This window comes from Pezoporus occidentalis, unplaced genomic scaffold, assembly GCF_034315485.1.
Source record: "Pezoporus occidentalis ecotype Australia unplaced genomic scaffold, CSIRO_AGI_Poc_V1 ctg19, whole genome shotgun sequence".
NCBI classification, from domain to species: domain Eukaryota; kingdom Metazoa; phylum Chordata; class Aves; order Psittaciformes; family Psittacidae; genus Pezoporus; species Pezoporus occidentalis.
In genome coordinates this window covers 11,892,012-11,916,468 of record NW_026913748.1, presented here as the reverse complement: position 1 = coordinate 11,916,468, position 24,457 = coordinate 11,892,012, and the positions used below count along the sequence as shown (strand labels likewise).

Sequence of the window (24,457 nt, the reverse complement as noted above, 5' to 3'; positions counted from 1 at the left end):
GACTGATGAATTTTTTGATTAATACAACTCATTTCCAGCTTGGTATTTTGCCTAGTTCCCTTCAAATTGAAGCAATTATAGAAAAAATTAAGTGCTCCAATAATTTTAAACCTCTCTACACTCTGTAATATTATCACTGTACTTCACATTTTTTTAAAGGTGCAAGCTCTTCAGGAGTGCTTACTATTCAAGCACATACAGTCTATGAACTGATTAAATACTACCAGATAATTTTAAATCTTTATGAGAGCTTTGGCTTTCCAACACTGAAAGCAAATGCTGTGCTGAACTCAGACGCTATGACACGGTACGCCCCAAACAAAAGAAATACCAAAATTATTTTCAAAGACCATCTCAGGCTTTATATACACAACAGCAGGGAAAAAAAAGCCTCTTCACAACTGAAGGGTGAACTCCTTCTGCTCAGATCATGAGCCAAAGAACTTAGGCCAAAGTCCTGCCAGACATATGTGTAGACGGCTGCATGCAAAGCCTCATCGACTTCCATCCTGCTATGAGAGCACCAGTAAAGGTCCTTCTCTTGCAGAACAACTTGCACAGCTTGGGTTTTAATGAACACATATTTCACTTCAAAGAAAACCTACCAGACGTAGACAGAAACACTCATCTGAGGGGCTGCAGAGATTTGAAATTACTACTGTCTTCGCAGTACAGCATTCAGACTTCTGCCACTCAGAATTCAGACTTCTTCTGTCAGAAGTTCATATGTATGATTAAATGAACTCTGGAGCAGGAAGTCATCTCATCTTACACACTTAAATGCTACCTTAAAGAGTCCACTCTTACAAATCTACTGCACTTAATCATAATTTTAGTGCTCTTTTCATATAAGGTGTTCAGAGTAGATAAAAAAGTAGTAAACCTACACATGGAAACCTTATCATTTCTTTCCACTAGAAGAAGAAACTGATGCAAGGAGAGTTTGTTTTGTCTAGTCCTGATGAAAGAATAAAACCCAAGGAAATATTCAGAACACAGATCAATGAAATCAATTATTTCAGTGCAAGGCTTGGCGTCTTCCCATATGTTATACTGCATTTATAATCTAAAAAAAAAAACTATATTATGCGTGATGGCACATGACTACTGAAAAATACACTTACTAACTAACTTACCTATACTAAGACTGTTTCACATGATTTTTTAAACCAACTCAGTTAAAAACAGTAACATAACTACAATATGAGAGACTCCTGCCAACGTCAAACATCTCTTATTCCTTGCTTAAAGAGAGAGACAAAAACAACACAGGTTATCTTTTTTTTTTTTCCCCTCCCTGTTAAGTACCACAAGAACAGACTGTAGGCTCAAGGGTAAGTTTTTGATTGCTCAACAAATGCCATTACATTCCACGCAGATTTCTCTTGATTGACCTAAAAAGCAATCCCCTGGAGATGGGGAAAAGGCTGATCAGCCTAATCAGTTTTTTGTCCCACATACCATAATTTTTTCCCCACATATACCATGAGAACACCACTCTATCACAGCACACGAGAATATGTACTGTCAGCCAGACAAAGCTTGCAGCAGTAACTTCTGACCCCATCCTCAGGCATCTATTGCGTAATCCAAAATCAGCATTGTTAGACAAATTCTTTTTACCATATATTTCAATCAAGACTAAACGAATAACCTGTGACAGTGAAAGGAAAAAGGATGGCAAGAGAGGGAGAGATTTCAAATCAGTGTTTACAGCAGCATATGTTTGTATTCTCTCATTTTCAAACCCGTCTTCCCTTTCTTTGCTCTTTGGAGTCATCTTTCAACCTTGACCTTAGCAGAGTGAAAAAGATTAGCTTCAGTGCTAAGATAAGCAAGTCTCAGGTCTAAATAGCCCTTCTACGCACACATGTACTGGCCATTCATGTTAGTGAATGTCAGACACGGATCAAGGGAGAGTAGACACCACAGTGTAAAGGTCTCACCACAGATCAGCCTGTCAAAATGAAAAATACATATTCTGCCTACATCTCATGCCAAACACATGAACATATTAGTGGTGTCAGGCTTCAGGTGAACCACACAAACTGTAATCCAAAAGGCCAAACTCTTCTCATTTGCAGCAACTCATGAGGCCTTCAGTAGAACTGCTCTAGATCTTTTTGTGTCAGAGAGGGGGCACTTTACTGATGATGTTCTTTGGGAAGGAAAGGTGGTCAAAGTAGTAGTGTCATACAAAAATCCAGTCAAATGTGTAACATTAACAGCTGCCCAAGCCCCACTGCTGCCTCCCAAGAGCCTCTCTGATAGTTTTGTGGTCTCACAATCACAACTTGTCCTTTTTAAGTACTATTTTCTCCTTCTTGATCTATGTAACACCCACAAAAATATCAGGCAAAACAATGAAACTGACTGTACACTAGGGACGGGGTTATAAAAAAAGCACTTAACATCAGTCTCATTCTGCTGCCATTGACGTCAGCTATAAAATTCCCATTGCCTTCCTGGAAGCCAAGTGTTGCCAGTGTAGATCACTTTTGAAAACAGCAATTCAAGAGCAGTCAAATGCAAAAAGATAGCAAACTGACAGATTTTTCTCCTCCCTCCTGTTACTTCTAATCATAGTTTCATTAAACTGCACCCCATCATTTACATGCTGTTTCAGGGAGGGGGCCCCCAGGACCGAATGGAGAGGTCAAGGCCCTTTGCAAGTATGCTTAAAATGATGTTGTCTCTCCATCCCAGCTTTCTTTTTTAGCCATCAACTGGAAGGGTGGATGTGTGCACATACTTGATTTAATTCATTTCCTAGTTTACTCCTGTACTGAGTATTTACACCTGTACTGAGCTGCCCTGATCATCCACAGGAGTTTTCTCCCTGGCTGTCTTCAGGAACAAACTGTGAGGACCCTCTAAGGGAAAACAGACTATTTTTTTGCTATGCAAAAAGTATGTCTATGTGTAATGCCACATTTGGCTCCTTCAACCTTTCTTGCAGGCCTCTCATTCTCTAATACCCACAAACCAACAACCCAGAACATGAAACAGACAACCCAATGGTATGCTATAGAAAAATCAGCCACCACCACCACTCTGCTATGCTATTTGCTCAGTATTTCTGGGATTTTGAACTGCCAGAAATGAAAATGTGCCACAAAATCCTCTCAGGGACACCATAAGGACCAAGAAAAAATACAGGCCAAGAGCTTTGCAATATGGAGGGTACTAGTTCAATGCAGAGGGCATTAGCCCTCAGCATAATAGACCTATGCCAATCCACAAAGCTGGTGCCAAGGCCACCCACACTGGAGTACAGATGCAGTAGGATGGTGAAGGAGCCACAGTCTTGATATCGCAAAGTTTAGTCAATAATTACAGGTGGTGGTAAGAGGAACACAGTGATAGCCAAGTTTAAAAGAGGAAAAAATAGTTCTTACCCACATGTATAAAATAGTGGCCCAAGTAAATACTGAACATTTTAACTGGTATTTTAGATAGACGAGTTCTTATTTATCCTTCCAGCCCTCCCACGAGCCGAAAGGCAGAGAGCTTTACAAACAAAGCTATTTCATAGTTTTATTTACTAGCCATCACATTCTTTTCAGGAGTCCTCAGCTACCTCAAACAAGTTGTAGCTCTAAGACACTAATAGTGTGAATACATGACAACATATAGCCACACATGCTACACCTACAAAATAGCTTTTTAAGAAGGAAAGAAAAGAAGGGTTTTCACTTTAAAATGTCACAGTCATGTCTTGATTGGACCTGATTATAAATAGAATATAAAGATGATGAAGGAACCAGAGCAAGAACTTTAAACAGGAGTGGAGTACAGGAAATTAAGCCTGAAGACTGGATCCCCTGAAACACAGACCTCCGTGGCACTTGAGTCTACCCAGGACCAAAGAAGTGCTAGCTCAGCAATGAAAAAGAGAAAAAAAGATTGCAAGTGTCTGTGTCAATGGATGCTTTCTGAAATAAACAAGTCAAATCCCAAGGGTCAATGAATCCACAGATAATATTCACAGGAATTTACTTGCATTGTTTAAATCACACACCTGCTTTTACAAGAAAAAGATGCTTCTTCCCCTACAGAAACACAATTCTTTGAGTCAAAGAAGCCAGTGCAAACCTGATTTTGGAAGCTTTTTTCAGTATGGTTAAAAGCTGATTTTAGGAACTGACATCTAAGCTCTTAATGTTGACTTTTTAATTTACTGTGATAAAACTTAGATGAGACAAACCTTTTTTCCTTAGTCCACGTGTATGCACCAACAGGAACAGGCACAGCCATAGAATTCTCTATAATGTGGAGAGATCCTGCTGCAGCTGAGGGCAATGCCAAATGATACAGGCAGGACTGCAACTACTGTCATGTACTAATCTCTGTAACTAGCTAACTGATCAGAAGATCTTTCACACCGCCCTGAAGTTTCTCACGGGCTCTCTCTCATGCTCACAATAAAAATACGGATAAGAAAATCTTCACTCCTCTTTGGGAACATAAAGGACTAAGTCTTACCCAGGCCAAATCTTTTCCCATACTGACAGCTCAAACTTGATTTATCCATCACTAGACCCCTGAACTCCAAAACAAACCAAGGGCTAAAAAAAATCTTTATAATAAGTACTTTTGGGATGGACTTCCCCTCTTCTCTCTCTCTCTTCCCTTCCCCTAAAAACAGGTAGAAGAATGCTTGGAGAGATCACACATTATTCACATGCAGTACTATTTTATGGAATTTTCCAAGGTGTTAATTGAAAGTTTTAATGAATGTTAATCATCTGTCATTTTTCATTGGCAATCTCAACTCTGCCATATGCTTAACTTTTACACCTGTGCAGATTTTCCAACCTGTTCTTTTAAATTGTTTTACTTTTTCAGATTAGTATTAGTATTAATATTTAGGAAACAAGCCAGCTGAAAGCAAGACTGCAATTGTCTGCAGTTTATTTACTACATATAATCCCTAGTCTGGTGAACTGGAGTAAATACATCATCACTGTGCTAGCACTAGTTTTGAAATACTTGTATTAATCCAGTACTTTGAGGAGACACCCATGAAGACCAAATTACTATAGCAGGGCAGGTACAGGACTCATAACATCTGCATAAGCCTCCAAAGACACTCTCCCAGTTTTCGTCCCTTGCTTTCCTCCTCACCCTCACTCTCAAATCATCAGGCAGTCAATGCAAACTCCAGCGCTCACATTTCAGTTATGTTCTTTTTAAGTAATGTGGAGATTTGTTCTTGAACGATTTGGACTGAGGAAGCACAAGCATGCAAGTTATGAGCTCTATTTTTGACATGACTGCAAATATTCTGTGTGAACCAAGTCACCCTCGGCACACATGGCACACATTTAAAATGGACATACCTACCTCAGCTTTTATGCTTTTCAACAGAGCTCTCACCCCCTCTACTCTGTAAAACAGTTTGATCTTCAAAACTGGACTCTTTCTTGTTTGTACGTTTTAATGACTAGTAGTACACCAATATTTATCACTGAGATTTAGCATTAAAATAACAGGGACGTGAATTAATGTAGCTCTAAACTCTTGTCTTTGCTTTTTCATCTGTCACTACAAAATGGTCTCAGTGTTAACACAGGTCAGTAAGATCAGAGCAGTGCCACTGTTGCAAAAGTCAGGAAATGGTGAAAAGCACGTTTAAGTTTTTAAACTCCAAATAAATAACAGGCAGGTTACTGTAAATCTTGTTAATTGGGCTGAGGATGAGATGCAACAGAGGTGAAGGAACAGCCTGGCAAGGACAGCAAGCCCAAATGTGACTTCAAACTTTACTAGAAATCACCAGAAAAGGGGTGGGAGTAAATTTGGTGTTATTCCTAGGAGAAACTTATTTGCATACAGAAAAAGTTATAGAAAAAGACCAGAGAAAAGTATTTCTGAAAAGACTTGTATCAGAGACTGAGTATTTTAGATAAGTAACAAAACCCAAAATATAGATGATGCCTTCTCCGCGCTGGGAGGTGAAGAAATTTGCTGGCTGAGCATGGCTGATTTCTGTGGCTCTTGTAAGGAAGGAGACAGGGAAGTAGGAGAGAAGGGTTTGCTGCCTGCCCTCCTGATGGTACAAGCAACGAAGCAAAGAGCAGTGGAAGGGGCCAGATTTAGAGCACTGACAGGCAATACTCCTCTCAAAGGCACAGGTCTTCAGTGTCTGTCAAAGCAGCTAAGCAATATCTAGTTCAGAAATCTGTGCAAATTTGCACCTCTCCTTCAGTTACATTTTGGGGGGAATTATTCTCCTGATAATTTTACCTAAGCAGAAAGAATGATACGATGGTGTTATCTTCACTAAATGCAGCTCGTCGTTCTCAGCATCCCTCTGCTCCCAAACATACTGTATGAAGAATGGGGATATGAGAAGCACAGTCTCACTTTTTTCCTTTGGACATTATGCACCCCATGAAGCACTACAAGGTGAAAGATCTTCTGTGTGGGAGGAATATAAAACTCGAGTCTTTGTGGCCCCTTTTAATCATGTATTCCAGCAAGTTCCAGGGTTGCAAACACCCACGAACAACTTCTATTGTCTTGGAATACCCAGTGCTTTCCTTAAAGCCTCAATGACTGTGATCATATGAAAATCTCAGCTTCTTTTTTTAAAGCGCTGGATTTTACTGTTGCAATGTTAAAGACCCTGAACTATAAAGGCTGAGAACCAAGGCTAATAAAAAGGAAATCAGAATCTATTACTTTTAAAACCTCACAATGCATGAAGGTTCTGAAGGTAGACTTTTTAACACTGTGGATGGACAGAAATACTATGCAGATGATTTTAGACAAAGGACAGAAAAGACACAAAGAGAACAAAGTGTAGAACAGTATCAGCTAACTGAAAAGTCTGGCTTTCCTCTGATGAACTGAGTCAGAAGTAAAAACCAATAACCTTTCCCTCTATAAAATGGAAAAGCAATACAGTAGGCAATCCAGCAAAGCCCTTTAAAATCTATCCCTTCAAACCACTGCTTCTATAGTATAATCGTTAATAACAGTAACACAGCACCAGAGAAGACTTGAATTGAAACCTGCTATAGAGATACTTTTTTAGGCAGACACTATCATGGAGGTACAGAGTTTAGTACAGCAAAAGAACACTCCTTCTCTTACCATCCCTTGTGAGCCCAGCCTCATTTTCTACGTACCCTAGTTCCTATTTAAACAGCTGATCATTGAAGGAAAACTGTTAAAATCATTTAGAAAGATTTATTGCAAATACTAAACTGCTAGGAATTTCTTAGAAATTTTGCTAAGCAGTAGGACACAAGTTCTTTATTTTCCACATAATAAGCATAATAACACTGACAAAACCCATGCTCAATACACTACTGCACATTTTACCATATAAACTTAGACTGCTGAAAAAGAAAAACAGATGGAGCAAAACTTCTGAATGCTCTGGAGATCCAGGTGTCCTACACACAGTACTGGTGCCTGAACTGGGATGGACTAATGGGCACATTCTACTTGCTTTTCCAGAAGCAGCTTCCAGAGTATCAAAAGTGGAAGTGATTTTGCATTTGCTCAAATGTAAATAGTTCCAGAGTATCAAAAGTGGAAATGATTTTGCATTTGCTCAAATGTAAATAGTCACTCATGGGAATAAAATCTCTGAAGTTAAGCTTATATATAGCATCACCATGAATCTGAAAGAGATGACATAAAGCCGCCATGTGATACATCCAAGAGCGTTTGCTCTCAAAGCCAATACTCCCTCTACAATGATTATTCTTACTTATATTACTACACTCTGCATAGACTATTGCTACACTCCACACAGATAAGGACTCCACTGCACTACATCTTATGTAAAAGAACAAGAAATATTTTGCTTCCATGCATCAGATTTAAGTGTCATTGCTATGTAAGCAGAAAGTTAATAGCAATGGCATGTTGCAAAATACATGTGTTTAGCAATTTACAATTCTCAGTTCACTTCTGACAAATTCTCCTGAAAAACTGCTCATCAGTTTTGTACAGAAAGACAACAAAATGTTTATATTTTAGATGATACTCTACTGAGAGCCTGACAATCAGTTTAGGACCAAAGGATAGCATGTTTGCGCTTTGCCACAGCAAGGTCCTTCCTAACTCCCTACTGTATCTTCAAGGCACGTAGGTATGAGTGCTGCCTAAAGGTAACCTTGAAGCTGGTGGGAAAAAGTAAATACAAATAACTGCTAGGATTCTGAACTCATTTTATACTATTTGACTCACGACTGTACTTTGCCAAAACATTCTCCTGTGTTAACCCTATGATAGGAATAAACATTTCAATCTTAAATGATATAATTCTATGATATCAAGACCTTTATTTTAAGTATTTTGATATCAATCAACCATTACAACATTTGAAAAAACAGACACAGTAAATCACTTGATATCCTTTGTGCATATTGTGTATATTTAGGCTCAAGAGCTACTGTTGCCCATAGTGAATCAAGCTCCTGAAACAAGGACATCACCATACAAACAGTTTTTAATAACCTGTACAGCCTTGTAGTGCTTCCTTGAACAAGGAAATGGATGAAAGGCATTGCAGGGAAAGACATTCCCTACACCTTCCTTACAATATACTGTGATTGCTCCCCAGAGGAAATGGATCTTGCAGAAGATGCCACAAGATCCTGGATTTTGCCTGTCTGGTATTTTCATGCACTGGGACTGACAACTAGAAATATTTTTACAGTCCCCAAATTGGAAGACACTTCATAAAAATTACCCCTTAACAGATTCAGCACAAGGAACATAATTTGCATTCCTTCCTGACTTCACTCTACTGCAATTTGGCCTTAAAGAAATCCCATTTTCTCACAAGAGCAAAATTTCCCATGGGAATGTTCTCTATTAGCAGACATGGGGTGCTGAAGGAGTAAACATGAAGTAGATAGCTACTACAGAAGATATTAAGGACCACAATCTCCTTTGGGGAAACTAAGGCAGAGGTGTGCTAAGGAACACATCTAGGCACTCTGCGGATCAGTGGCAAAGGTGAGATCAGACCAATCACCATGATGTAATGGCAGTTTAGGAAAAGAGAAAACAGAAGAGCTTCAATGCTTCAGATGACAGGAAAAGAATTAATTTTCTGATGTGGTGTTTTGTTGACTATTCGTCTTGTCATGTACAGCAGAAATAATGTTTGTAGGATTAGAGTAAATGCACAGCAAACGACTCCTATGATTATTAAGCATCTCAGCTTCAATTTGATGTTTCATCACCTGCCAACCTTCCACATCAAGAATGATTTTTTGTGTGTATTTGAAACAAAAAATTTACAAACTATCAGCCCAGAATTTAAAACACTTCTTCAACATGTTAGAAAAGTAAATTTAAAATGCCACTGAAGCTAGAAAGAGGTAAAAGCCTGCCCACTGCTCTTATGCAATAATTAATTTTCATCAGGGGTCCTTATTATGCATTAGTTTTTATGGAACAACAAAACACAACTGCATGCTATTGTTTAAACACATTTGCTGCGTAAACCAGAACAGTAAAGGCTGGAAATATGTGTAAATGATAATACCCAAAATGTAGCTAAATGTATTCTATATTATGGATCCATAATACAGAATGCAAATGATTCTGACTAAGCATTCACAGGAGACAGTCTTTAGGGTGCATGCTGTGAATGTATATTATGAATAATGCATAAAACTTGGCTAAATCTTAATGAGTCCATTGACATCCTATGGGGTCCACAGGAGCTTCAGATCCCAAGGCATGTCAGTGGCATATTACTCTCCTCCCCCACTCCATTTAAAAAAATACTTTCTTAAAACAAAGGAAATTAAAACACAAAAGAAACAACCCTTAGGTCTGATTTAACTCCCTTATGATGGCAAATGCAGAGACAATCAAGAACTCCTACTTCCTTCACCCCATCGTGCCTAGATGTTCCATGTTAAAACAGGGCACTATATAGCATTTCTGTAGGGCTGCATCAGGTGTGGGATACCAGTTACTCCTCCTTCCCAAATAATATAATAAAGGTCTTCTCCACATGCAGAGGGAAGAGGACAAGAAGTGATGAGCATCCCTATTATATTTTGCCTCCATGCTCCTTCCCTAATCCCCAGATTCTTTAAGCGCAATAATTAACGCATATGGAGATGGCAGAACATATGGAAAAAAAAAAAAAAGACATATAGTTTACTAGCTAGTCAGAGCTACTCCAGAGAAGTAAGTTCACACACTAAAGGATGCTGGCAATGGGTGCAGTCATGAGGACAAAGAATCTGATCAAAGAGGAGTTCCTGGTATTTACAGCTTATAAGTACAAAAACACAATGAGAAAAGAACTTCCACCTCCTGAGTGAAACTGTAAGGTTGTACCATTCTATCTGAGTGTACAAGTATACCATATTCACTAGGAAAAAAAAGCACTGGCATCGAGCCCCAGCTCCACTTAGAAGTGTGAAGATAGTTTTTGTGTGTCACGCGGTTGGAAATAAATGAGTGGATTTTTCCTATAGTATAAATATGAAGAAAAATAACTGATTAAGTTCTTGTTTATTTAGGGTTATAAGCCTTCAAACCCGTGCAAATGGTTATTAATTAATTCTTGCAACACCCATGTGTGATGGTAGGCCTGTACGTCCTTAAACACGAGAAAACTGAGGAACAAAAGGTCAAGAGGCTTACCCAGCACACCAGAGCACTTCAGCGGGACAGCACGGCTGCAGCTCGTTCTCTTCATGCTCTCTGCTGTACACTCATCCACTACACTTGGGATGGCGAATGACAGTCTGCTTAAGGACCACTTTAATGCTCAGCCAGGCAACTGCAGGCCAAAGCCAATATATCCTACGTGTACAGTGCTGAAACCAACAGAATAAACCCTACCAGACCCAAGCTGGGTCTGCTCTCTCTACTCCCACTGCATATAAGGCAGTACACACACACCACACACGTACCGCCTCACCACCACACTCACCGTGCGTCCAACACGGATGACCTACTGACCAGCCAGCTCAGTCTGATGAGGAAAACCTGCACCAGGGATGGGTAGGACTCTAGTCCTCTCCTCACCAGACCCCACCACTGTGCCCAATTAGAACTCACGTGTAAAACATTGTGTCTAAACACACTGGAGCTGGCAGACCAGCTGAGCGAGCACTTTTCACCCCATCTTCATTTCAGCGCCTGAACCTGCCAGACTAGAGCAACAGGGAACCCTGGGAACTCCTTCATTCCAGAGACCAAGCAAAGACAACAGCCTCCCCAACAGCAACTGCCCACCCACCCAAAGTAGAGGTTGGGGAGAGAAGAAGGGGGCATGTGCCTACGGGCAGGCTGTGAGGCAAGAGCTCCTCCACCCCTGAATCCATCTGCACGGGCACAAAGAGGAGGACAGGTCTGGGACAAATCTGATATAACCAAATTTCATGCTAAAGAGCAGGGGAAAAGAGCAACTGCCAGAAAACACAGAAACACAAGTTTTTTTTTAGGTTGTGTTAAAATCTTCCTTCTCCTCCCACATGCACTTCCAATGGAAAATCAGTATCAGGGAGGAAGAAATTAGCTGGGTGTTCAGTAAGCATATCTGATCTCAAAAAAAAAAAAAAGAAGAAAAAAAAATAAATCCAGCTTTTGTTTTCCTTGTTCCTACTTCTTACAGCAACAACAAAAAATCCAAACATGATTTTTTGTATGTGAAAACATTCAACAAACAGATCATTGAGGAAAGTAACTGATGAAAACATTTTAACTGGATCTACAGCAGAACTGTCACGAAACATGCACAGAGAGTGCAAGGACCTTACAGCGTAGCTGCCTGTGTGTTTAAGCATGAACACACAATTTCATTTTAGTCCATGACAATATTATTTTCTTTTAATGACAGGTGAAATTTTTGCACACTTAGAAAACAAGCCCAACTCTTTGGTTTTGGTTTTGGTTTTTTTTTCTTGTTGACATGTAAGCTTGCCCCATGTATGGAAACGTATATATTCACACACACACATATGTATTCTAACCAAGAGCAAAGGCCAGGCTTTCACAAACTAATACTGTCAAAGTATTTTACCTTTGCAACCCATCCTGCTACTATTTATGCTTAGTCCTACAGATATCAGCAATTGTTTCCTTGCCTCCTCACCCCTCCCGGACACCATGAGAATAACAGAGAACGAAGTCTCTTGGTAGCACTTTCATTCTCAGCAGGAAGCTCAAGCGTTTGTGATATCCATTTTGATACAAAACCTAAATTAGGCCTCTGGAAATAGGTAATGCATAAAAAGAAGCATTTTTGTGCAACAGGATTATTATTACAGGTTACTGTTAACACTTGGGAGATGGAGGTGAGTCCTGCAGCCTCCCACTGGGTTGAATATTTGCTGAGAAATCATAGGCGCTACCTAAGCAGATATTTCAGGTGTGCTTCATGGTACAGAGAATGATCCTGTTGACCCATCATATCCTGATAGCTAGTTTGAGTGCAAAAGCATTGCCCGTTAAACAAAAAGGATCAGCACAGCATGCATATGCTGCAACCCTTTTCCGCCAAGAGATTTAAAAGAGGCTGGATACAAGGACAACTGTGGAATTACTAATGCAGAGATCAAACAAAAAAAATCAGTACTATATTCGGGAACTAACCAAAATGCAGGCGGCCTCCTAGCTCCCTGAAATTCTTCCTTATTGTAAAGTTTCCACTGGGTCACATATTAATGAAAACAAATATACTGTTCAAAAAGAAAAAAAAAATCCAAAACTTTAAACAATTCACAGTTTTCAAGTTTCAGATCACGGCAAATTAAAGTATCAGGGCTGGAAACCTGTGTGATTTATCCCAGCTTTACAATTATGAATCATAAAGTTATACAAATCATACATGAACGTTTTTTCTTCAGAACTACCATGATCCCTGAAGTTAGGAGAACTTCAGAATTGGAATACTGAGAATAATTCTGATTTGGTGAACCACACCACCTTGCACTAAAGGTACACCACCTCCTGTTGTGATACAAGTTGGCCCAGCATTACTCATTGCTTCCCTTATTTCCTTAGCAAAACGAGCCATAACACAAATTCAATCTGTTATCTGCCTACACGATTTAATTCAAGTTCAGCTTACTTTTTTCCTTCAAACATGCAGACTTCAAAGGGCTATAAACTGTGATCTTAAATGCAAAAGGAACTGCATGTTAGTAAGTTTTCCCTAAATTTAAATAAATATTTTAGCAAACTCTGGTTGCTACTTGTTAAGCCTGAGAAAAATGGAGCCTTGCCGTAACTTGGAAGACAAATTGGATCTCAGAGCCTCACACATCCTCCCATTCAAATCCCTGTATATTGTATACCTGTGGCAATAAAAAGGAGAATCATTTCAATAACTTTATGTAGTAACAAGGCAGACTGCGGTTCTCCTAATAAATTTAAGCTTTAGAACTCCTTCACTCAAAAAAGCCACCTACTTAGCAACTACTACACATCAATGGGGAAGTCCCATGGAACAGGTATTATTTCACAGTATTTTTGGCATTATGACCAGAGCACCAATGACCAGAGCATAAATCTTTGCACCTACATGTGGGCAACCATTCCCACAAACCTCCTATCAACAGTATAGATTGCATGAGCTACAACTCACTGCCAGGAATATGGACCTTTCCGTTTGGCCTACAGATTCACCTACAGCCATGCACAGGGATAGGGAAGAAAAGCCATAAATCCTAGCTGTTCCTTCTCCACTCTAGCCATTAGGTTTGGCATTGTTTTTCCTAGACAGCCCTCTTTGTTTCAGCAGTTCTGACATCTGCACATTGCATTTGCCCTATTGTGCAAGCATGACTATTTCCTAAGAGATAAACAGAGATCACCAAGCTCACAATGCCTGACAGAGTTCAGATTCAAGCTTCCCCGGGTAGCCTAGACCCTGTCCTTTTCACTTGCAAATGTAAAGGGAACTCTGCAAGATCCAAAGGGAAAAAAGAAGGAAATAATCTTAAATAAAGGAATGGGAATGAAAAAACTCCTTCACTCTTGCAAGCATTGTTGTTTTTTTTTTTAACAGCTATTTGAATCATCCCTGCTCACAGACAGTCCCACTTCTTCAGCAATGGAAAAGCAATACAAGCCTTTTGTCATCTGATCCCCCCAAACATTCTGTAAATTTAATGTGAGTAGGCTCCTCACTGGGCTCTCAGACAAAAGTTTGCCCACATGCTTTTTAAAGTACATACCTGATTTTGCCTTTGTCTGCTAAGTTCCTTTGGCAGCTGCATTCCCATGAAAGTGTTTCTATACCCACTTTCCCCTGTCATTTCTATAGTCTGCTCGGAAGTGGATTCATTGCTGAGTTCCAGCGGTTACATTTCTTCCTCAATTGATGCTTCTTTTTATTTATTCTGAAGTTTCCAACATAAAACAAACAGGAATACCACCTTTCTAAAATTACTACTATCCCACTGTCCTCCAATGTAACATTAACAAGAGGCAATATTCTCCAAAGCTATGAAGCATATACTGCCCTAAATTACATTGCAGTTGCTGCCCTGAGCTCGCACATTTTTGAATAGGAAGGCTCCCAGGGATCTCTCTCTCTCTGTTCTCACTGCATTTACTGCTTTAAAATATTTTTAACCCAGACACTGAAGTGCCAGCCTAGCAGCCCTTCATGCTAATCCTAGCCTGGGTGGCTGTTCTTAAGGGAAAGCATTCAAAAATTGTAGCAGTGCATCAACTTTGACCCTTTTCACTTAAAATATGAGACTTCTTTTTTTTTTTTTTTTAAGGAAAAAAAAAAATAGATTCCAGAGGGAATCACTGAACTCTGACCTGCTTAAAATTAGTTTTGTTTTAGTGCCTGTGTGGTGACTCAACAGGCCAATTTTCCAGACACTTAAGACTTCTCTGCTCCTGAAGATTCCAGTTCAAGTCCTGGACTCACTGCCTGGGGTTGGACCAGAACACTTTGTTCCATGGCTTCAAGCAGTGAATTCCCAGAGCGCCGTACCCTTGCCAGATGCTGGCATGCTTGGTAATCAGTAGGGCTGTAACCAAGCTAATTATTTTTTTCTTTAAATCTGTAAAGAGTTTTGCTTGCAATACATATGTTAGACCAAAGGAATTTCCCTTCAAAATTCAGCAGTCAAGAAATGTTTATATGGCTCTGATAAACATTTCATGATAAGCTGGATTCTTGGCGGGGGGGAGGGGGAAGATGTGTACTTTGGTCTTAACAGTGCAGCAAATAATTCTCAAATAGGGTCTGGCGGAGTGTATCCGTCTCATTGGGAGTAACTGATTTGGGTTTTTTTAATCTATCACAGGCATTACAAACACCAAATGAGTCACCATAGACTCCTATGCTGCAAAAAATGGCATCACAACACTTCATTTGCTCTTCAACAGAACTTCAAGCAGAGTGCCTGGTATCAAAAAGCCTTGCCAGTTAACAAATAAAAAAATCCCGGGAAATGAAACCCAACACAGTCTCAGACCAAATTATTTCCTGCAGAAAGTTGACGCTATCCAGCAAAGCAAAACTCATCTAGGAGCAATAATTTTCCTCAGTCTCAATAGAATTATTCTATTTAATCTTATCATTACTGCTTTTGCATGTACTTAGTATCTTTCATCAAAGGATCTCAAATGATTTAACAAACAGTCTTAGAAATCTCCTGTAAAGTGAGGGAATACTATTATCTCCATTTATAACTAGTCAGAAATTAAATCAAAAAAGATGCTAAGAAACTCTGGCCACGAGGCAATAAAGAGCCAGACCCAGCAACAGAACCTAGGTGCTGGTCCATATTAAATGGCATCTGTTACATTTCCATCCCTGTTTCACAGTGATTATGGAAAGAAAAGCTATGCCAATGTCTGTAATCACTTATTTGACAGCTGCTAACCTAACGAACACGAAGGCAATTTATACACAGTGCCCTAATCTTCCTGAATTTGATCATGTATGAACACAGCACTAGTACTTGTTCCAACATAATTGTGTTTTTCTTAGAAAGAATGTAGCTTTCTTCCTTTTTCAGAAAGAAAACGAGGCCACTAAAAGACAGAGTTTTAACACGCAGTCATCAATATGCTGTTCTTACAAATACAAAAAATGCAAAACAGTAATAACACAAACAATGACGCACACTTTTCTGTGTCAACAAAATGACTCTGTCTTCTGCCCAGAAAGCCCTCCTTCAACTTATACAGGAAATGTCCCAGGACAGACAGGCCCTAGGAGACACTGCTCAGGACAACCAAAGGGAAAGAAAATTCTGTGACAACAGAAAATGACAACGCTTTATGAGCACCCTCCACATATTTCATTTCAAGATCTGCATGCCTCTGGTGATTATAATTCCTACAATCATACAATGGTTTGGGTTGGAAGGGACCTTAAAGATCATCTAGTTACAAACCCCCTGCCACGGCCAGGGACACCTTCCACAAGACCAGGTTGCTCCAAGCCCCGTCCAGCCTGGCCTTGAACACTTCCAGGGATGGGGCAGACACAGCTTCTCTGGGCAACCTATTCCAGTGCCTCACCACCATCACAGTAAAGTTCTTTCTTATATCTAATTTAAATCTAAATCTCTTTCAGTTTAAAGTCATTACCCATTGTCCTATCAGTACTTGCTCTCAGAATTGCCATGGGACCTTGAAAATATCCAGCTAGGTTAAAAGTTGTGAGTCTGCTTCACTGGAAGCCAACCTGCTGAGCCATATTAAACAGTAACATCTAATGTAAAGAGGTAACCAGTGCATGGTGGTCCATGACAGATGGCTGACAGTGTGGTTTCTCTGGCTGAGAAAACCAACCAAAGAACCATCAAAGCACCTCTACCTTTGAGCCTGAATATCAATATGCTATTACAAATTGCCACCATGCCTTCTCAAACTGGGAGAACTGTCACTGGATTGAAACAATGTGAGCTAACTAGGTTATTCATCACCTGCAAAAAATGATGCTGCTCAGAGTTTTTTGGATACAATGGTGAAGGTGAAGAAGACTTTCTTCACTGCCTACGCAGCCTGGGCTCAACTCTGCAAAACAAATCTGAGCCGCAGTCAGACTCAATGTCAGACTTTTGCCAGCTGAGCTCCCTCTCACTTCCTCAGTTTCAGGTCATCTGACTACCTTGACAACCTGTGAGGATAAATCAAGCACAGAAGGTGTTTAGAAACTAAACATACACGTCAGGTTTTTCTATAAAGCCTACATGAAGTTACATCAAAGTATCCCAAATTCCAAATCCTTAACAAATGTATCACACATTTTGGAAATGGTGGGCAGCAACTTAAAATACAGCCGTGCTGGTTATAAAAAATGAAAGGAGATGGAGTAAATCTGGGAGGAAAGAAGAAGAGAATGCACATGCTGACATTTTTTCCTCCAGGGAACAGATCAGTTATGTGAAGCTTCCCCTCACTGGGGTCTATTTTTTCAGTAGGTCTAATCTTAAAGCACATTAAGCAACACATTAATACTGGCAGTCACTGACCTCTGCATCTCCAGGCCAGGAAGGACTATTAGGACCTGCCTTGTTAGGACACAAGAACCTCACGCAGCAATTCCTACAGTGCACCTGTAACTTCTGGTATAGCACTAATAGATGGCCAGAGCCCATGCAGAGCCCATGCTGGAATAAAAGCCCTGGTCCTCATCTTGCTGTGAGAACATCTACAACAACACATTTTCGCTTTCGCCTTGCCCTTCTTCCCTCAGCCACACCAGCTCAGTACCAATGTACCAGCACCCTGGTGAAGACACCCATGGCCACAAACCATTCCCACACGTGACACCTGGTGCGGTCACCAGATACACTGCACTGTATGCTGCATGAAAACTGTTTATATTAATGATTGTCTTTCAAGGAATTATTTACAGTGGTTCTTTCATCTTTCTCAAAACTTGCAAAAGTAGAGCTTCAATTAGGCAAAGGGCTTAAAGCATTTGCCAAATTTTAAGTGCTGAAGGAGGCCCACTGGCTAGAGTGGGACTAAAGTGCTTAGAGTCAGGCACATTCGTACCCACGTCAAGGCCAAAATCCCTCCACAGCCATTCAAAATGCATCCAAGGCTTGCGCTTTGCTTCTGGAAACTTTATTCTCACTTTACATATAGTCAAAACCTGACAAGAGCTCACTGTCGGATTATGCAGGAAATCTGCAAGTTTCACCAAGGTGTGATCTTATGCTTTTTCACACATTATTGTATCATGCTGCGCCAGAACACTAACGTATGCACAGTTCTAAAATAGCTTGCATTATTACAGCCCAGCATGGAGAACAGTGCTGAAAAGCCAACACACAGACCTCCAGAGACTTGATCCTCAGTCACTTGCAAACTGATAAGGGGTCACAATTCCTTTCCTACAAGGGGGGGGGGGGGGGGGGGGGATTTAAAACAAAGAAGAAACAAAGCAAACCAGACTCAGTGTTGCAAAACATTTTCCCCCATTTCTCTTTCTTTGAAATGAAACTGTCAATTGTCAGATTTGTCTTTGGTCATGTAGGGGTGGGAGAATGGGATTTAATAACATTTAACAGACTTCCTATCAAGAAGGAAACATATTTTTCTTCTCTCAAATTTGAAACCAACACTTACTTTTTTTTTTCTTCTGTTGGCCTACTTTCTTTTAAGTTGCTTTTCAATTATTTATGAAAATGCAATAATGCATTGCTTTGCTGTGCAAATGTTTAGAAGAAGGAGATAGTGTCTTTCAAGTAAAACAAAAAAAAAAAAAAGCCATACATGGTTATATAGGGGTTTATTTAAAAGCACGTTGCAGGTGACACTTTATAAAAAACAATATACTTTCATTTGGCCACACACACCCATCCCCATTTTCTTTAAACTGTGTGTTTGAGTCAATAAAAGAAGTCCACAGCTCCGCAGAAACACGCCACTCATTGCTCTCCAAAGCTGAAGCTGTAACAAACAAACAAAAGCTCTACATGGGAAACTATACAAGGGGCTGAACCAAAACCTATTAAGACACTGAAAAGACTCCACATTTTCTGAACAGCAAAAAAAGAGCAAAATGTTGTCCCACTAAATAAAGGAAACTAATAGCAAAACTCTCAGTGTTTCAGTCAGATATTTTGAAAGGGTTTCTTGGGGGGGGGGTTAACAGCTGAGTTTGGAAACAACTGTTCCCAAGCCCATCAAACACCAGTGAATACTGACGGCTGAATTTCTCTCTGCAATTTTAGAAATCCCATCTGGATGCACATTTCTGCTATAGCTTCCAAAGGGTCACCACCTCAGGGTTTTAGCATCAACAGACTACACCAAACAGCGGTCTGCCCTGATGGCAGTAGGTACAAAACCAGGCCCATAATGCTTACCTCCTGTGTCTTAAGCTCTGCTCTCACATGGGCAACTTTAGCCATGTGAGATAAGTTGTCTCTATTACAGTCAATAGTAAGGCAGAAGTTCTTTCTCTGCAATACTTTCTGCAGGAGCTAGCCTCTCCCTGTTAACAAAGGGAGTCATGAAGGATCAGCTCCACTAGGTTAAAGCCATCCTTTTCATGTAAACTATAAACAAAGATCCTATATATATTCATATGATCGATCTACTACATCAAGTCAGGAAAAAAAGACCAGAAAGCACCATAAAATGAACACAGATATACTTACCAGCAACATAACACAAACTGAAATATAATCAGAGAAAGACAACACACTAAAAGAAACCAAAAGATGCACAGATAGGTTTTGGTACCTCCATTTATGAAGGTTTTCAAGCCTCAACTGGAAAAACACTATGGCTGACCTGATCTGCTACTAGGACCAACCCTGCGCATGGAGGTGGCCTCCTGAGGTCCAACCTGACCAACATCCCTGCTGCTAAGAAAGAAAAGAAAAACTATACAAGGACTTTGAGAAGCCAGTTTCTGCTACTGTTAACCACTTAAAATGTCCTCATTACCATTCTTTAAACAGGAATCCACATAAACCCTGCAGTCTATGGAGCTTCTGGAAGACACCTCTTACACTCACCACAGTCCCTGCAGGCCTTCAAAACAGACAATGTTTAACGATGCAACAACTTAGAAAAACAGGTTTTTTTCTATTTTTCCCTTTAATTACAGTGACTTAGACACCTGAATCACCCTGCAGGTCAACAGGGCACTATATGCACTACCTTCAAAAATGGGACTTTGGCTGCATTGAAATCTCACCTTTCTAACTGAGTGCTGCACTTGTACAAATACATTTTTGCTGAATTTAAACTAAGTAAGCCACATTCCTGAAATTATGCCTATACTCAAATACTGTTTTTACTCAGGCCATAAACCACACCTCCACAACTCACATGCCATATTCTGAGTTATTTGCAACTGGACAATGAAGGCAGAAAAATTTCTAAGTACTTTAGGCTCCAAAGAAGCAAAACTTACAGTGTTGAGAAAAAAATAATCATAAAAATCTTTATAATTATACAAGTAAATATTTTCCTTTTCCTCAAACACAAAACCACGGAATTTAAAACTAATCAAAGCAAGAAGAAAAATCTTGCATTCTTAAAACTTTACCCTATTGAACAACTGCATTTTTCTTCCAAGTAGCTTCTTACTGCTACTTCTTCATGCTATATTTGTGTGCGATGCAGAGGTGCTTGGGTATATAACTGCTGCTCCTATTCATGCTGCTGTACACACCCTTACCTTCAGTGTGCCTTTAAGGATTAGAATCTCCTGGCTTCTCTATTTTCTATCCCATTTCAGCTTGTTACTTCTCACTAGGAGCCGCTTTCTGTACCAACACAATGCATGAGTTATTAAAAGAACAGCGGGACACATAGTAGAAGGTGCAAGACTCCGGTCTTGCTTTCCTCCCCCCTGTTACTCCTCATAAAAACACAGGTAACGCGATCATTCAATGTCTTACATAAAGCACAATATTGGTCTAATGGCATTTTATGACGGGGGGAGGAGGTAACCATCCATGTAAAGATCCCAAGCACACATTTTAAATGTGTTAGTAATCTAGCACATACATGCTTGGAGAATCACATCCACAAGTGTTTTACTGAGCAGGCTCCCTCTCCACCCCAGAGGTGCTACCTGCAGAATACCCCCCAGGTCACACTGGGGATGCACCACACATGTTTTTACAGTGATAGTTTCCTCTACAGAACTTTCCTGGCAAAGAGAGGCCTTCAATTTCCAGAACTGTCAATTCAGAAGTACTAAAATCTTGCATACGCATTTGCACCTATTCATCAGCTTTTACTCATTTGTAATCTCTCATAAGAATTAATATTATTCTTCAACAGTGGCAAAACTTTCATCATCCCATGCAGAAAGCTACTTACCTAGGGCAACCCTGTTGATAGGAATGCCTCATTATATATAATTTCAGTTTTCAATTGGAAACTGTTTTACAGAACTGACAAGTACTTCAGCATTTCTGTTCCAGCTCTCTTTTCTATTGGCAGGAGGCACAAAACCAATCTCAGCAACAAGTTTCAGCGAGAACTAAAAAGCTCACTCTATTTGTGCATGTACTGACCAAGTAATCTACGCATGACTTGCAAGCTTGAGCTAATTAACTGTCCTACATTTGTTAATCTCAACCACAACGCACTTAATGCACCATGGTGCCACTAAACAAACTTGCATTCCCAGGAATCAGAACAGATCACTTAGTTTTCTCAGAATCACACTGTCCTGCTTCTGGTGGCCACCTGCATACAATTACAAATATAAAATCAATCTGAAGCACAGCACAGAGCACAGTGTCTCCTACTAAACACACTCTTCTTCCAGATTTGAATTCGTAAAGCAGTATATTGCGTTAACACATTCACTTTTCTGTGACTGATTATACTTCTTATATATTTTGCATACCCTTCCTAGCAGATGCATTCAATTTATTATTAAACAGAAGTGTAATTGACACATATATTACATTTCTTGTTATTATTTATGCATTTGCCTATATTCTAGCATGAGAAGCATGATCTTTAATACTACAGCATAAGGAACAATCTCATTTCAGTGGTAACACAGATACATGTTACCGGATGCGCATGTAAAGACAGCACACAAAGAGCCACAGCAGCTGCCTTTCCCTGGGAGCCCCAGTATCCCCAGGCTCCTTCCAGAGTCAGTGGAGAAGGAGAGACTCCACCAGCATGTGATTTTCAGGATGAATAAGTTACAGAATAAGTATTTTCTTTGTGTTTGTAAACAATTCTTTCATGCAGAAGTCAGTATCTACCTTCAATTCAGTCTGCTCTGAAATCACTCAAAAACTATTAATTTTCTACTTCTCTTCTCTAATGGTTTCATAACTTTTCTCAATATAAACCCGGTTCATTAGGACTAATCTCCTACTAGAAGGTCGGTTGTGACATTGAAATGGTGTTCCCACCTAAGAAAAGCAACTCTTCAATTCGCTGAGCAGAGAAACTGACTTAGCCATGTAACAGGTATTTTGCTTTCTTTTTTAAAAAATTGACTGTAAAATTAACTTTGAGATCCTTATTCAACAGTTAATTGGTTAGCTGAGGATTGCAGCTGTGTCCCCCAGCCCTTCATTACACTGAAAGCTTACTGATACAACAAGGATTTTATAGCAGTGTAAAAGGTAGACTCCATAATCCTAGTTTAGGAATTGAACCAGTTTAATTAAATGTGTCTTCAGACTGCCTGCTACAAAACACAGTATGGCACCTGAATCAAATTTAAACCTGTTGTATTCACTTATCCCCTATAGTAACTGAAGATACTGCAAGCCATATTTACACCTGTTTCAGAGTCAGCTCAATGCTTCTGAGCAGAGCAAGCTTAACACAGTTTTGTCACCTCTCCTCAAAAGCATGGGCAAAGCAACTTCTTGGAGCAGGAGGAGCCCTTATTGCCCAGCTGTAAGCAGGCAGCTTCATCCTATCCCACGAGTTCTTTGCTGTCCTAGCCTGCTTTTTACCCTGCCTAAGCCAAAAGCCGGTGCTGAAAATCTGGTTTTAAATTAAATACATTAACATCACTGCCACTAAGAGCAGGACCTTAAATACAATTTTACTAATACTCCAGGGTACCGTAAACATCCCCCTAGGCTTTGACTAGCAAAGGCAAATGCTATGTATGCAAACCTTATGTAGCAAATCTAACCCTACTGAACAAGACTTTGTCAGCTTTCCCAAGACTTTTACATTCATTTCAAGTAAAACCTGGACCACCCTGCCAGGGACCAGGAGACTACAGTGGAAATCACTCCTCTATGGGATATGGTTTTAGTTGGATGATGTTCTGTAAAAGATGTTCTGTAAGACTATATTCCTTGCAGAAGGTACAAAATGTCATCAAATTGCAGTGGCCAGTTCTCTCAGGACATGCTCACAAACAAAAAAAGACAGGTTTAAGCGTTCAGTGTCCTTTATCACACTAGTACAGTGTTAATACAGTGTAGACTCTCCCATGTATTTTAACTACGACCATTCAAAGGATCAAATACTTGTACATAAATGTGTAACTTAGCGATTTTTTTTTTTTTTGAGATTATTGCAGCAGTGAAGAATACTGCCCTTATAAAACAACTCTGACCTGCAATTTTCAGGCAATTCATTTCCTTGAAAGATAGGTAAATCTTTTTCTTTAAACAATAATCACAGAATACACTTTAGCTTTGTCACCAGGATTTCTTTTTATTTAAAAGAACAACAGGAAATGGGGGAAAGAAAAAAATAAAGACTTCTGTTAAAGGACAATTCACTGAAGAGTCTTTTAGCTGGCAATTGTCAGCACTGCTCAGGGCCAATGGATCAAATTTAACTCTAAAAAGTGCTGATGCTTGTATGAGTCTTCACAGTAGGAGCTGGCGCTCTGGGCCACTCAAGTTCAATTTTTGGTGTTACCATGAGGTGTAGGAACTGAGATCTTGGTGAGCAAAGATTTGCTCTGTATTTGATGCACTGGGTAAAGCAGCATTCTTAAAATCACTAGCCTCCCAAGCAGCTAGTAAGCCAGCAGGAGGTTAGTAGGAGGAGAAAGTAATTGTCCTTTGTGCCTCTGAAAATAGCCAAGATTAAAGAATCCTCTTATGTATTACCTGAGTTTCAATCTACACTTGCAGCTCAAAGCAAAAGGGAGAAGCTGGAGAAGACAGAAAATAAAGATGTTAGAAATGTTAGAGGAGACCCTCCTCAAGCTGTCATGAAGCGTATATTCTCCTCACCTAGAAACGTGTGCACCTAGAAAGCATGTGTGCTCTGTAAGCAACAAAAACACTTGTTCAGACAATGCGCTTCATGTATGCAGAATGTACTGTGCAAGTGCCTGTGCCTGTGTGTTCACCACGTGCTTGAAGAGACCAGAAACACGAGGAAACATACTGCAAGAATAATCATCTTACACTTATCTAGGATGTCCATCAGTGGAGCAAACAGCACTTGGCCTTGAGCTACTTTAACAGGTTGTACACAAGGCATGGAAAATCCACTTTACCTGTAGCCTCCACTCTCCACACAATGCCCAAAGGTGTTACTGCAACATGACTAG

The 24,457-nt window shown here is 39.9% G+C and overlaps 1 protein-coding gene and 1 long non-coding RNA gene across 9 annotated transcripts in view; both read right to left on the bottom strand.

Annotated features, from left to right (window-relative positions):
* Nucleotides 1-24,457, bottom strand: part of SOX5 (SRY-box transcription factor 5) — a 650,561-nt gene that overhangs the window by 621,382 nt on the left and 4,722 nt on the right. The gene's annotated exons all lie outside the window — the stretch shown is intronic.
* LOC134162466 (uncharacterized) lies at nt 18,697-21,116 on the bottom strand. Of its 2 annotated transcripts, XR_009964340.1 has the most exons (3): nt 20,844-21,116; nt 19,296-20,708; nt 18,697-18,876 (listed from the first exon to the last, which is right to left on the bottom strand). It is a non-coding gene; the product is annotated as an uncharacterized LOC134162466 (long non-coding RNA). The 2 variants fall into 2 exon arrangements; XR_009964339.1 differs by having other exon boundaries at nt 19,296-21,116.